The following is a 13,597-nucleotide window of genomic DNA, read 5'->3' as shown; positions in this document are numbered from 1 at the left end:
GATTATTGTTTTGGTTTCAAAGCATCAGAATCAACTGTGTCCTCTTAACTAAGAGAGCAGAAGTGGTGAGTCAACAACAGTGGTTAGGATAGGAAAGCTAATTTATCCAACATTGAAGAGATCTATGTGCCTTCATAGAAAGCAGCAGGAACGACACTTGTATCAGTATTAGAGATGGACCGATCCGATATTACGTATCGGTATCGGTCCGATACTGACCTAAATTACTGGATCGGATATCGGAGAAAAATAAAAAATGTAATCCGATCCATTAAATATCACGAAAGCACCTCACAAAACTTGCAACACGCCGTAACTCACCTCAGAACGTTAGCACGTCGGAGCAGTATGCATCACGTGATAGAGCGGCTGTGGCATGCGGGACCTGTTGGTGGTCTGGATAGCATGTGGAGCTTCGCTAGCAACCCGGCATTTCATCTCCGACAAAGTTATCCCCGAGAGAATTAAGCAAGTGTGTAAGTCCATCTCTGAATGTTTGTAAAGCATTCCTGCGTTAAGCTTAACAAGCGACTGCCTCTTCTTGCTGCTACTTCAATCATGAAACTGCTTAATGATCAGCTGATCGGCTTTTCTGTCGCGAGTCCGTCTCTCTTGTTTGTTTTTGGCCCACTTTGCACCAGAAAGAGGAAACCAGCAGCTGAACAACAGCAGCACGTTTAAGCTTGCTAAGCTCTTGTTAGAATTTATTTAATATTACTTTCTACTCCAGGATCTTTTTCTACGTAGCTGACGCTTGTAACTGTGCAGGGGCGGATCTAGCAAAGTTTAGCCAGGGGGGCTGACAGGGCATGAACAGGGAAAAGGGGGCACAAGGACATACTTTTCTTTCTTATTCTCATTTAAAATGTCTAGCTTTTAATAAATAATTATCTGACACCCAAAGTTTTAATTTGATGTAAAATGAATAGAAGTCAATTACTGTATATAGTGACTATTAAGTGTAATATATATATACCCTAGTAAGCTATAGTACTTTTTCCTTTGGGAAGGTACCATCTGTGCAGTCTGCAATTTTGTTGAAGAAAGATGTTGAATCTATTTAATATTTCTTGAAAAATAATTGATTTCTGTGCATTTTTTTTCACACTGCATCAAATTAAGGTTGATTACGTCGATTAAGCATCATGAGGTGGAGCGTGAGGGGTGGTTCCCTATTTTTTATTTATTTATTTTTGTTGTTGCTGGGAGTTGGAACCCTATTAGTTAGGTTGCTTAATATTTACGCTAAGTACTCTTTAAAATACCAGAATAGGGAGGATGGTGTAGGTTTAAGTTTATTAGATTGATCAGTATTGCTGAACTATGAAATATTTTTTTTGCATACAGGTATAACAGAATAGCTTTAGTGTAGTTGTTGTTTTAAACTTGAGTATGAACTTATACAAAATGCAGCAAGATATTTAAAAAACAGTTTTGTTGATTAAAAAACACTATATCGGATTCATATCGGTATCGGCAGATATCCAAAGTTATGATGTCGGTATCGGTATCGGACATAAAAAAGTGGTATCGTGCCATCTCTATATACGAGGTTCCAATGACAGATCTGCTGAATTGCATGTGGTGTGAGGATTATGTGTGAATATAATCTAAGGAGCTTGGAAAGAAAAGCGTCTGGACTTCTTTAAGTTGCTTGAAGACGTTTCACCTCTCATCTGAGAAGCTTCTTCAGTTCCAAGAGTCAAATGGTGGAGAGTCCCAGATTTAAACCCAGTGGGAGTTTCCCCCCAAAGAGGGACAAAGGACCCCCTGGTGATCCTCTACCTAATCACATGAGCCAAGGTGTGAAAACGGGTTTGGGTCACAATCAGCCAGGGTTTCGGGTGAGCTCATTTTGAAACCTGGCCCTACCCTATCATGTGATTTCCTGAGGTCAGATGGCCCAGGGTGTTAAGGCGTCTGGGAAGGGAACTCAAAACTGGATTATAGATGGCAGACACCGCCTCTGTTCAAAGATGGTCGCTCACAGTGGACATAGATGGCTTCTTTCACTCCTCTTTCAAACCATCTGTCCTCTCTGTCCAAAATGTGAACATTGGCATCCTCAAAAGAGTGACCTTTATCCTTAAGATGCAGATGGACTGCTGAGTCTTGTCCTGTGGAGGTGGCTCTTCTGTGTTGTGCCATGCGCTTGTGAAATGGCTGTTTGGTCTCTCCACTGTAGAGGTCTGGGCATTCCTCGCTGCACTGTACAGCATACACCACATTGTTAAGTTTGTGTTTTGCAGTTTTGTCTTTCGGGTGAACCAGTTTTTGTCTGAGTGTGTTGCTGGGTCTGAAATGCACTGGGATGTCGTGCTTGGAGAAAACTCTCCTCAGTTTCTCAGATACACCGGCTCCATAGGGGATGACAATGTTGTTGCTTCTGTCTTTCTTATCCTCCCTCGCTGGTGTCTGATCTCAGGAAATCACATGATAGGGTGGGGCCAGGTTTCATAATGAGGTCACCCGAAACCCGACTGATTGTGACCCACACCCGTTTTCACGCCTTGGCTCATGTGATTAGGTAGAGGATCATCAGGGGGTCCTTTGTCCCTCTGTGGGGGGATACTCCCACTGGGTTTAAATCTGGGACTCTCCACCATTTGACCTTAGAACTGAAGAAGCTTCTCGGATGAGAGGTGAAACGTCTTCAAGCAACTCAAAGAAGTCCAGACACTTTTCTTTCCAAGCTCCTTAGACTATGATGATCTGGATGACTGAGAACCTTCACAGACATGTGTGAACATAGTTTATCATAAATGATCTGGCAACCTAGGCAATGGCAGACACGCATTCAAAATTAATGGCATTTGCTTAAAATAAGGTTTCATAAAAATTGTTGGGGTTTCACAGGAAAAATCAGTAGGGTACAGAGAGATGGCCATGAAACATGCCAAAGCTCTGGAAAATCAACATCTTGGCTGATTAGAAATGAATCTCAAAGTATGCCACAGTGAATTATTCACCACATCCCTGTTTGATTTTGCTTTTGCTGATAACTCATGCTGTACTTGATGGATGATTCTTTCTAAACTACAATTTGAACTGTGGTTGCTTCAGATATTGCTTCTGACAGTTCTTTTTTTAATCTAGTCTTCTACCTTCACTTTTATCATGCTCAAATAAAAATTTCATTTTCTAGCTGTAATTCCATACTAGAGTTTCTTGCCACCCTAAAATGGTGATTTAGCTATGTAGATGTATAATTTACTTAGTATTCTTTGACTTTTACTTTTAGAACGAGACAACATTTATCATAAAAGCAAAAAAGATTCTGCATAATGAAGATAGGGGAATTATTTGAAACAAGTTTTCATTCAGTGTCACTTTTTGGAGAGCTGCAGTCAATCATCTGTGCCTGAGACTCCATTTGTAAAGTGACGACGAATCAACCCTGCTTCTATATTCAAGCCAATTAAGGCTGTTGTCTTGTATTGTTTATTACCACTGTTCCCTTGCAGCACATTCTTAAGCACAGTTTTTAAGACCTTAAAATGCAACTACAGTATCACAGCTCACAGTTTGATAGACACAAAATATTTGAAAACTTCAGAAAAGAATCACTCTGAGGCTAACCTTGGTTAACTAGAGTTCATTTACTCTGGCCCGAATCAGTTGATGAGTTTGTAAAATTTAGCTTTAAGCTTTTCCCCTGTGATACGGTTTCTTTTCACACAGAGAAAAGTCCAAGTGAACTCCAAGTAAACCAAATGCATCATTACAAAATATGTGACAATGTTCAGTCTGCTTATTGGCCATATGTGTCTGGGGCATGACCAACAAAGGGGTTTGGATCAAGTTTGCACTATTAACGGACATCTCTGGAGTTCATTCGAAACTTCACTGAGACTAGCTCCTCCAAAGGGTCTCAGTCTGGTTGTTTTGGTTCACACCAAAGTCCGATTACTCTTTTCACACTCTATTTTTGCACAAATGACCTGCAACAAAGGGAAAAGGAACCAGAGTTAGAATGGAATAACTCTTCGAAGCAAGTGTTTTCACTGTGTTTTAACAGCAAGTCATCCAAACCATGCAGCAGCGTATTAATCACTAGCCTCATATTGTGAGTGGATCATCTCAGGTGTTGTCTTGGCTCAAGTTTGATCTATTTTCAGTGTCTTTTTCGTGCCGTATAATTAAATATAATTTAAAATAATAATGTATTGAGAGCAAAAAAATAACATTCATCCTCTGTCTTAACCCTCCGGCGGTTTAAGTCAAAAAAAGGGACTTGTTTGACTTTGGGTCCCTTTTTTTGACTTAAACCGCTGGAGGGTTAAATGTACTAATGTGTTCATGTTATCCTAACCATAGCTTTGTAGCTAGCCACTAAGCGGCAGACCATTATCTGCCACTTAGCCAAAGTTCAAAAACCCTACAAACATTGTTGGTGTTCAGTTTTCTGTCTTCATTTATGTCCGAAGTGATAGGAGAACTGTTTTAGTTTTTTAGAAATCTCTCAGTCCGAACTTGGTACATCAACTTTAGATCGATGCTAGCAAGGTTCCTGCTAACCTCTAACGCCATTAAACCTTGTAAATCCTCTTTTTGATAGATGCCTTAATGTTCAACTACTGTAACAGCTGGGAGACCACCCACACAAATCATTTTATTGAAGATGAAAGACTTTGAGACATTTCAGACATTTCTAACTCTTGGTGACGTCACATTGTTTGTTTCAGTTTGGGAACAGAAGAGTTTTGGACCTGGAAATGGCTAATGACACCAGACTTGAGAGGCAGATTCCAAATATTTGTCAGGTCAGGAGTTTCCCAGCAGTCTATGTATATAGACCACCTATAGAGGCTAAAAAGGAGAGCACAAATGAGAAGATTGAAGACCAGTCAGGTAGGGTTAAAGGGATTAGGTCAGAGGGGAAGATTAATCTCACATTAATAGCTTGAATTAAGGACTTTGTTCACTGAGTAAACTGGAAAAAGAATTTAAAGAATGAGAGCTGGTATGCACCCTGTATGTGTGCATTACTATCAATTCATACAAATTCAACATAGAAAATGTGCTTTTATGTTTGTTTTCGAAGAAGAGGGGCTTCGAAATGGTTTCAAAGGTTGAATCCTAAAATGAAGAGGCTTTTCAATCTTGATGGAGCAAAGGCTTCTAGGGACAGAAGGGTTGAGAACTTTTAAAGATTCAAAACATTTCAGCGATGTGAGAAAGCAAGAAATGAGCTGGAGGGCTTAAAATAGAGATGCTGCTGATCCAAGATGAAGGTTAAAGAGTCAATAGAAGGGCAGGAGCAGGTCAATGGGAGGGGCAAAGGCTCGCTGTCTCTGTATGTGAATTGCTTTTTGATGCCTTCAGAAGTCTATTAAATCTGGCTATCATCTCAAAACCAGTAATCCGACCAAGTGACTGGAACCCTTCAATCACTGCACAATCTCCCTGCAACAGCCTGATGATAGGAATTGGCTGAGAGGGATTTCTGTTTTGCAGGAAGCTTGTTATTTGTGTTGAGAGACTTTTATTTCAAGCTTTAATGTTATATTAGCAAGTTGGAATGATTTTAATTATGTAACTCCACAGAGTAGCGTGAACATTTATTCTAAGCAGTGTGGATTTGGAATGTACTCAATTATTTGTTCAGAGAGAAGGTAGACCACTTTTGTCTTTCACTTATGAGGATTTTTTTGTCAACAGGTAGTTCCCTAACCACCCACCTACCCCATGCCACATTTCACATATACTGTAAAGACTGAAAAAAAAGCTTGAATAGCAAAAGCTGAATAAATCCTGTTCCTCCTCAGCTTCACCACAAGGTAAAGTTGGGAAAATATCATTGTCATGTTGTAGCAACAGCCAGGTGTCAGCCAATCACAATCATCTAGTTTCCAGCAGAAACAAATGCTCAGTTTTTTGTTTGTTTGTTTGTTTTTTCTTTTAACCACAACATTACAAGAAGGAATAAAATGGGGTTAGCGCACTGCTGCTGTGTCCACAGCTTTTCAGTTCTCGAATACAATAAACAAGCAACAACCTTAGCCATCTCAGGGTGCTGAGAAAACATAATACTCACCAGTCGGAGGTGAATATGTAAATCATGTTCACAGCACAACAGAACCCCAGAACAAATTTCCAGCAATCTAGGGAAAAAAGAAAGTGGAAACCTCATGGGGGCACTAAAGAAAAAGTCAGGAGCTGGCACCAGAGGAAAGAGGTTAAAAATATTTAACCAGCTTAAAAAACTACAGGTAGATGTTGTTTTATTACAAGAAACTCACAAACCTGTCACAGGTTTAAATGAACTTAAAACACCTGAGTTTCCTAACGTGTTTGCAGCCTGTTATAATTCTAGACAACGGGGAGTAGCAATCTTAATACATAAAAATGTTAATTTTACAGTACTCGATACAGTTATAGATCCAGAGGGTAGATTTCTAATTATTAAACTATCAATATTGAACAAAAAACTATGTATTGTTAGTATATATGGTCCAAATGTTGATGAACCCTCATTCTTCCACGGTTTTTTTAGTGCACTCTCTGAACACCTTGATTGCACACTCATTCTTGGCGGTGACCTCAACCTTGGACTAAATGAAGAAATGGATAGGCTCAACACAACAGGATCTCAGCGTAATTGGCAGTCCACAAATATAATCAAACAGTATATGAACGACTTTGGTCTTTGCGATGCATGGCGCTCTCTTCACCCCACCAGTAAGGAATATACTTTTTTCTCGCATGTTCATCACTCTTACTCTCGTCTGGATTATTTTTTGGTCAGCAGCTCACTGCTGTGTGACATTTCAGACACTGAGATTCATCCTATAGCTGTCAGCGATCATGCTCCTGTATCTTTAACACTAATGCACAAGAATAATACTACGCCAAGTAAAAACTGGAGATTTAATATATCACTACTTAAAGATGAAGACTTTATTAAATACTTTAAAAAGGAATGGACTTCATATTTAGACTTTAATGACACTCCCGGAATATCTGCTTCTGTTCTATGGGAAGCAGGGAAAGCTGTGATGAGAGGTAAAATAATTTCTTTCTCATCACACAAAAAGAAAGAAGAAAACAAAAATATTCAGGAATTAGAAAAAAACATCAAATCACTAGAAGAAGCCTACGCGTGCGACCAAGATCAGGAAACATTGAACAAAATATGCAAAACAAAACTAGAATTAAATGAAACTATTAATAAAAAAACACAATTCCTTATACAAAGACTTCGCTTGCAGAATTTTGAACACAGTAACAAATCAGGCCGATTTCTAGCTAACCAGCTAAAAATAAATAAAGAAAAAACAACTATATGTGCTGCTAAAGATTTATCGGGGAACACAATATATGATCCTGGAAGAATAAACAACATTTTTAGGGATTTCTATGAAACTTTATACTCACCACAAATAAACCCATCTAAAAATGAAATTGATCTGTTTCTTGACAACGTAACTCTTCCAAAATTACTAGACAGTCAAGCAATGGAACTGGATTCGCCACTGACGCCAAGTGAACTCCAGGAAGCCCTGATAAGTATGCCCAATAATAAGGCTCCAGGTCCAGACGGCTTCCCTGCAGAATTCTACAAAGAATTCTGGACAATTTTGGCACCAGTATTCCACAGCATGTTGCAGGAAATCGAGGAAAAGGGCAGACTACCACCAAATATGAATTCTGCCAACATTAGTCTCCTGCTAAAACCAGGCAAAGACCCTTTATTTCCCTCAAGCTATCGTCCAATTTCTCTTTTAAATGTAGACCTTAAAATAATCTGCAAAGCTCTCTCAAAGAGATTAGAGAAAATGACCCCCCTCTTAATTCATCCTGACCAAACTGGTTTCATAAAAGGTCGGCACTCCTCAACAAACACTCGTAGATTACTTAATTTAATAGACTACTCATACGATAAAAACATCGAAACCATAATATTATCTCTAGATGCAGAAAAAGCATTTGACAGAGTTAATTGGAAATCTTTATTCGCAACTTTACACAAATTTGGTTTTGGAAACTCTTTCATAAACTGGATAAGAATATTATACAATTCCCCAACGGCTCGTATCAGAACAAATGACCAGACATCCTCCAGCTTCTGTCTCCTGAGGGGCACCAGACAGGGATGCCCACTCTCCCCCTCACTTTTTGCAATTTTTATCGAACCTCTAGCAGCAGCATTTAGACAGGCTACAACAATTAAGGGCATAAAATGTAAGAACATAGAACATAAAATCAGTCTCTATGCGGATGATGTGTTGCTTTTTCTGCAAAACACACAAACCAACCTCTCTGAGGTAATTACTTTAATAAACTGGTTTTCAAGAGTTTCAGATTATTCAATTAACTGGCCAAAATCTACAGTTCTCCCCATTAACTGCTCCTTCCATAATTCTTCCTCTGCCCCACTGCAATCTGGAAATATTAAATATTTAGGTATTAATGTCTCTCCTAAGCTTTCAGACTTAACTAAACTAAACCACATCCCACTTCTAAAGAAAGTAGAAGGCGATCTGACTAGATGGAAATCTTTACCCATATCACTCATGGGAAGGGTCGCCACTATAAAAATGATGATCTTGCCAAAAATAAATTACTTATTTTTGATGATCCCTAACAAACCATCACAAGATTGGTTCAGATCTCTGGATTCATATATTTCCAAATTCCTTTGGAAAGATAAACCCCCGCGTATTAGCTTAAAAACGCTACAAAGAACCAAGGATAGAGGAGGATTAGATCTGCCTAATTTTCACCAATACTTCTTAGCCAACAGGCTTCAGTTCATCTCAGAATGGTTAAAACATACCTTCTTAGTTGAGCCCTGGCTAGATGTTGAGCAGGCACTATGCAAGGATCTAGAGATTTCAGACCTACCATTTATTAGCTCAAACATCAAAAGACATGAATGCTTTAAAAGTATCAACATCAGCTTTTCTCTAACAGCATGGTGGGAGTTTCTAAAAATAACGGAGTCTTCATTAATCCCATGCAAACGTACACCTATCTGGAATAACCCTGACATATTACAAAACAATAATATGATTAATTTCCCAGAATGGAGTTGTAAAGGAATTAAATACTTAGAACATATATTAGAGGGAACAGAATTTATTCCATTTGACAGACTAGTTGAACAATATGGGATCAACAAGACAAGGTTTTTAGAATATCAACAAATTAAATCCATAGTAAAAAAGAAATTTAACCTCAGTCAAGTTGAATTACAAACACCACTAAGTGCGGCACATTTTCTTACTCTTAAATCCCCCAAATTATTATCTAAAATATACAGAACACTTTCTAAATTAGATGAATCAATATCCCTTCCTACTGCAAAGTGGGAAGCAGATTTATCAGTCAACCTAGACCAAAACTTCTGGTCTCAGATTTGCTTAAAAACTTTTGAATTAATTAAAAATCCCAGTCTGCAATTAATACAATACAAAATACTTCATAGAGTGCACTATACAGGTCATCGGATGTTCAAGATGGGCTTTACATCTTCCAACAACTGCTCACACTGTCAAGGCAATACACCAGACAATTACATCCACGCTCTTTGGTTATGTCCACCAGTGCAAAAGTTTTGGCGCGAGATATGTGAAGACTTATCAAAGTGTCTGAAATGTAACATTCCAACCTCCCCCTTAGTGTGTCTACTGGGCAGCTTAGATAATGTCACTTCAGAAAAGAATATAGCCCATATGGTTTTCACTGCCCTATGCATAGCCAAGAAAACAGTCCTCATGAACTGGAAAAATAAAAATAATCTTAATTCTAACCAATATAGAAATTATCTATTAGATTACATTAGTCTTGACACAGCCTCTGCCACCACATTAGATCAATTGCTCTGGGCCCCTTTTATCAGCTCCATCACCTAGTGGGGGTGGGGGGTCATAGTTTGGTCCCGCCTTCACTGTTGTGATTGGTGAGGGGGTAGGGACAGGCTTAGGGCGTCGGGGGGTTCCCCGGAGGCATCTTCCTTGGGGGGCTCAACCCGGGGTAGCGGTCACGTCCGGTTGAGGGCTCTGTTGGCTCTCAGGTGACTGTTTCCTCGCGGCTGCGTGCAGCGGGGCTAGGGGAGGGTCTGTGCTGACGGACGTGGGTTACTGACCTGGCAACCTGGCTGCCCCTGGGTGGGTCCGGGATGGGCGTGAGGTTCTGGGGGCGCTCCGTCTCTGGGCTGGGGCCCGGGCCGGGCCTCGGGGGCTTGGGTCCTGGTTGGTGTGTTGCCGGGGTTGTGGGCGGGTGGGTGCATGGGGGCCCGGCCCTGGAGCAGGGTGCCGCCGGTGCGTCGAGCCGCCTGGGGGGCTCTTCAACTGGTGGGGGGGATGGTCACATCTTGCAGGAGCTTTCTTCTCTTCAGGAACTCTCTGCAGGAGGGGGAGATACAGGAGAGGTGGAGGAAGATCTCAGCCTGGGCGTTTACCGTCTTATGTAGTCTGGAAGATGTGTGGTTGGTGGGGTGGGTGCAGTTTTCTCTGTGGTGGGGTTGGGTGGACTGTCCAGGGCTCTGTGGAGCCGGGGGGCGCTACTGCACTGGGCCCCGGTCTGATGGGCCTGGGCCCCCCTTCCCTGGCGGGTCGCGGAGGGTGGGAGTGCCTACTGGGGTCAGCGGGGGAGCTGGCCCCAGGGAGGGGTTACCTGCCCCTCCCTTCCTTCCCTCCCCATCTCCAGCTGCCTCCCTCTTCCCGCTCCTCCACAACCACCCACACATGCAGGGCCTTGGAGTGGGGGTATGTCACCAGGGTGAAGAGGAGGCTACCCCCCCGTCCCCTTCTGGCTGCCTCTGCCTCAATTTTATCCCACAACTTAGACATTCACATTATTCACACTCTCATTACACATACATATAGGATCTTGGGGGTGGGCACAATCACGGAGTCCAAATCACCATCAGGGTGTATACCTCACCCCTGACGTCGTTGCCCACCTCTCAATTTTAAATACACTTAGTCATTGAGGGTTAGCAGGAGGGACTATGCGCTTACCTGCTGCTCCTTGGCAGGTAGCTCCATGCCCTCCTGGGTTTTAATTGCACCTTGGAACACATATGCATCAACACTACAATGAGCGGGTGGAGGGAGGTTTGGAGTCTTCTCCCACCCCCATTCTCTGCGGCCTGCTGGAGCGGGAGGGCTAGTAGGAGGAGTTGGCCGTCCGACTGCGGTCTGGGGTGTGGGGCCTCCCTGCTGCTGCGGAGTCGGGGTGGTCTGCCTCTCCCCACCGCAGGGAAAAGGGTAACACCACCTGGGTCTGGGTGCAATTCCCCCCTCCAGGGGCAAGGGTACCTAGACCCGGTTTGTAGAGTACGCTTGGGGAGTGTGATTGTGTGTACAGCGTCTCTTTATGTCTGTCTCCACGTTGGTTGAGTGTGGAGTGAGTGCATATGAGAGCATGAGGGTGGGAATGGATGTTTGTGTCTGTGTGTGCCTGTATGTCTGTGTCTATATGTCAGGTTGGGTATCAGACGCCACCTCTCTGGGGACACCTCAGGCCCTCCAAGGTTTGGAGGCCTATCTCCACCCACCACCACTTCCCCTGCCGGTGGCGGACTCCCTCAGGTGTCGGTGTGTTGGTGGTTCTTTGTGTCTGGGGGTGGGCGTCCGGGTACACACCGGCTCACTCCTTGGCGGCCGCTTGTCGGGGCCTGGGGCCTGGGGCTCGCTCGGGCCCCTTTGGAGGTGGGGTGCCCCCGGCCTCTCGGCCCAGGGCTCGGTCACTCAGGCGCAGCTGGGGGCCGGCGGAGCTCACGGGCGCGTCACTGCAACTCCCCCTGACTTCTGCTCCGCGGCTGCTGGGCGAGCCCTCATCTGGGACTCTCCTCAGCTCTTACTGGGACAGTGGCGCGGCTGCCCCTCTGTTGGTCTTCCATGGTCTCTTGTGTTCTGGGGGCCTCTGGATGTCTGGAGTTTTGATCTCCTCCATACCCGCTTCACACCCTGGAGGACGGGGCTGTGGCCCCCCCACACTCCCTAGCAGATCATTACATGGAGAAACCTTTGGAATGCAAGCACGCTGATCCACACAGGTATGCACACATGGGTATTCACAGACACGGACTAAAGCTTTCTTGGCTGCTGCCTCAAAGCACACTGTGCGCTGTCTATCTTGCGTGCTGCACAATATCGTTTATTATTTAGTAAATATTGATATCTATGACTAGCTAGTTTATTGTGATGGTGCTTTGTTTTCTCTATTATTATGATGCTCTTTGCTGTTTGCTGTCTCCTCTGTTTGTTTTTTTTGTTTGTTTGTTTTTTGTTTTTTTTTTCTCCATACAGGTGACCCAGGAGTTCTTTTTTTTTTTCTCTCTCTCTTCCCCCCCTTCTCACCGTCTCTTCTCCTCTTTGGTTTTCTTTCTTTCTCTCCCCCTCTCTCTCTCATTCATTCCCCCTGTCCTATTTATTAAAAAAAAAAAAAAAAATGACAAAGGATGAACTGAAGCTCTGCCATCACGTAATGTCGCATACTGCTGTTTCTGATGTCATTTAAAGAAAAAAAAAAAAAAAAAAAAGAAAAAGTCAGGAACCCCCCCTCCAACTCAAACCCATGAATGTTTGAAGAAAATGTAATGTAATAATGTAATGTCAGTCTCCACAGTAGTTACCAAGACACTGAAATCTGGACCAAAGAGCAGGACTGACTGTGTCATTCTCTGATCCATCCAAGCAAACATGTTTTCCTTTGTGTCAATCTTTGAACTGAACTGTCCCCCCACCCCCACCCCCTTCACTGGTGGAAAGAAACCAAACTTCAGTTGACAATTAGTCAAATCCAGTTGCACTTCACTGATGCAAGAGGTCTCTGCTAACAGGCTGCAAGCAACATGATGACTAATTCTTGTTTAATTGTGCATACATGATCCATAAGGCCCACACTGTTGCATGCAAATTGACCACATCTAAAGTCCTTCTAATATCCTCCTTCATAATAATTGCTGGTCATTTCTTAAGCCGTGGAGTAGAGAGAGCAGTGCGTTAACTGTGTGCCCGCCACAAGGTATGGAGCTAATTGCAGCCTCCCTTTGGTGGAGAGCTCATCATGGAAATGTAATGCAGCAGGCAGGCAGATGGAATTAAATGTAAGCTGTGTATCTGGAGAGTTTGTGAGTGTTGCCATGAGCAGCCCTAACTGACACTGATGAATGCACGCTTCTACCTTCTTTAATAAAAATGACAGTTGGGCAGCAGAATGGTCATTTTCACTGACAAATTGTGTTATTCATCCCCAGCACCACCCCATCCAGTCTGACAATTTGCTACCTCAGATGCAAATTGGCGTTCATTTGTTGCATCTCTCAGGAAAACGGCTAAAATGATTCTCACGGTCAACGTCTTAAGAGTTTTTTATTTGTGCGGAGGATCAAATAACAGGGATTTACAGGCTACAAATTGAGTACTATTTAAGTTTTTTTTAGAGCAGCTCCATTTCCTTACACTGCAAAGTCCACTGGAAGAGTTCTACAGTACATATAAAATGGTATAATTTTGCAACTAACGTCAGAAGTTTGGCAACAGATCTTTGAAGAATGCCATCTGCATTGTTTTTTTTTTTGGATTTGCCTTTGTTCAAATTGAGTTCAATTCAATTCAGTTTTATTTATATAGCGCCAAATCAT

The sequence above is a fragment of the Mchenga conophoros genome, linkage group LG3 (assembly GCF_057382185.1).
Source record: "Mchenga conophoros isolate Kocher_MC1m ecotype Shallow Benthic linkage group LG3, M_conophoros_male_GT1.1, whole genome shotgun sequence".
In the NCBI taxonomy this organism is placed as follows: domain Eukaryota; kingdom Metazoa; phylum Chordata; class Actinopteri; order Cichliformes; family Cichlidae; genus Mchenga; species Mchenga conophoros.
Note: the sequence above shows the minus strand (reverse complement) of the source record.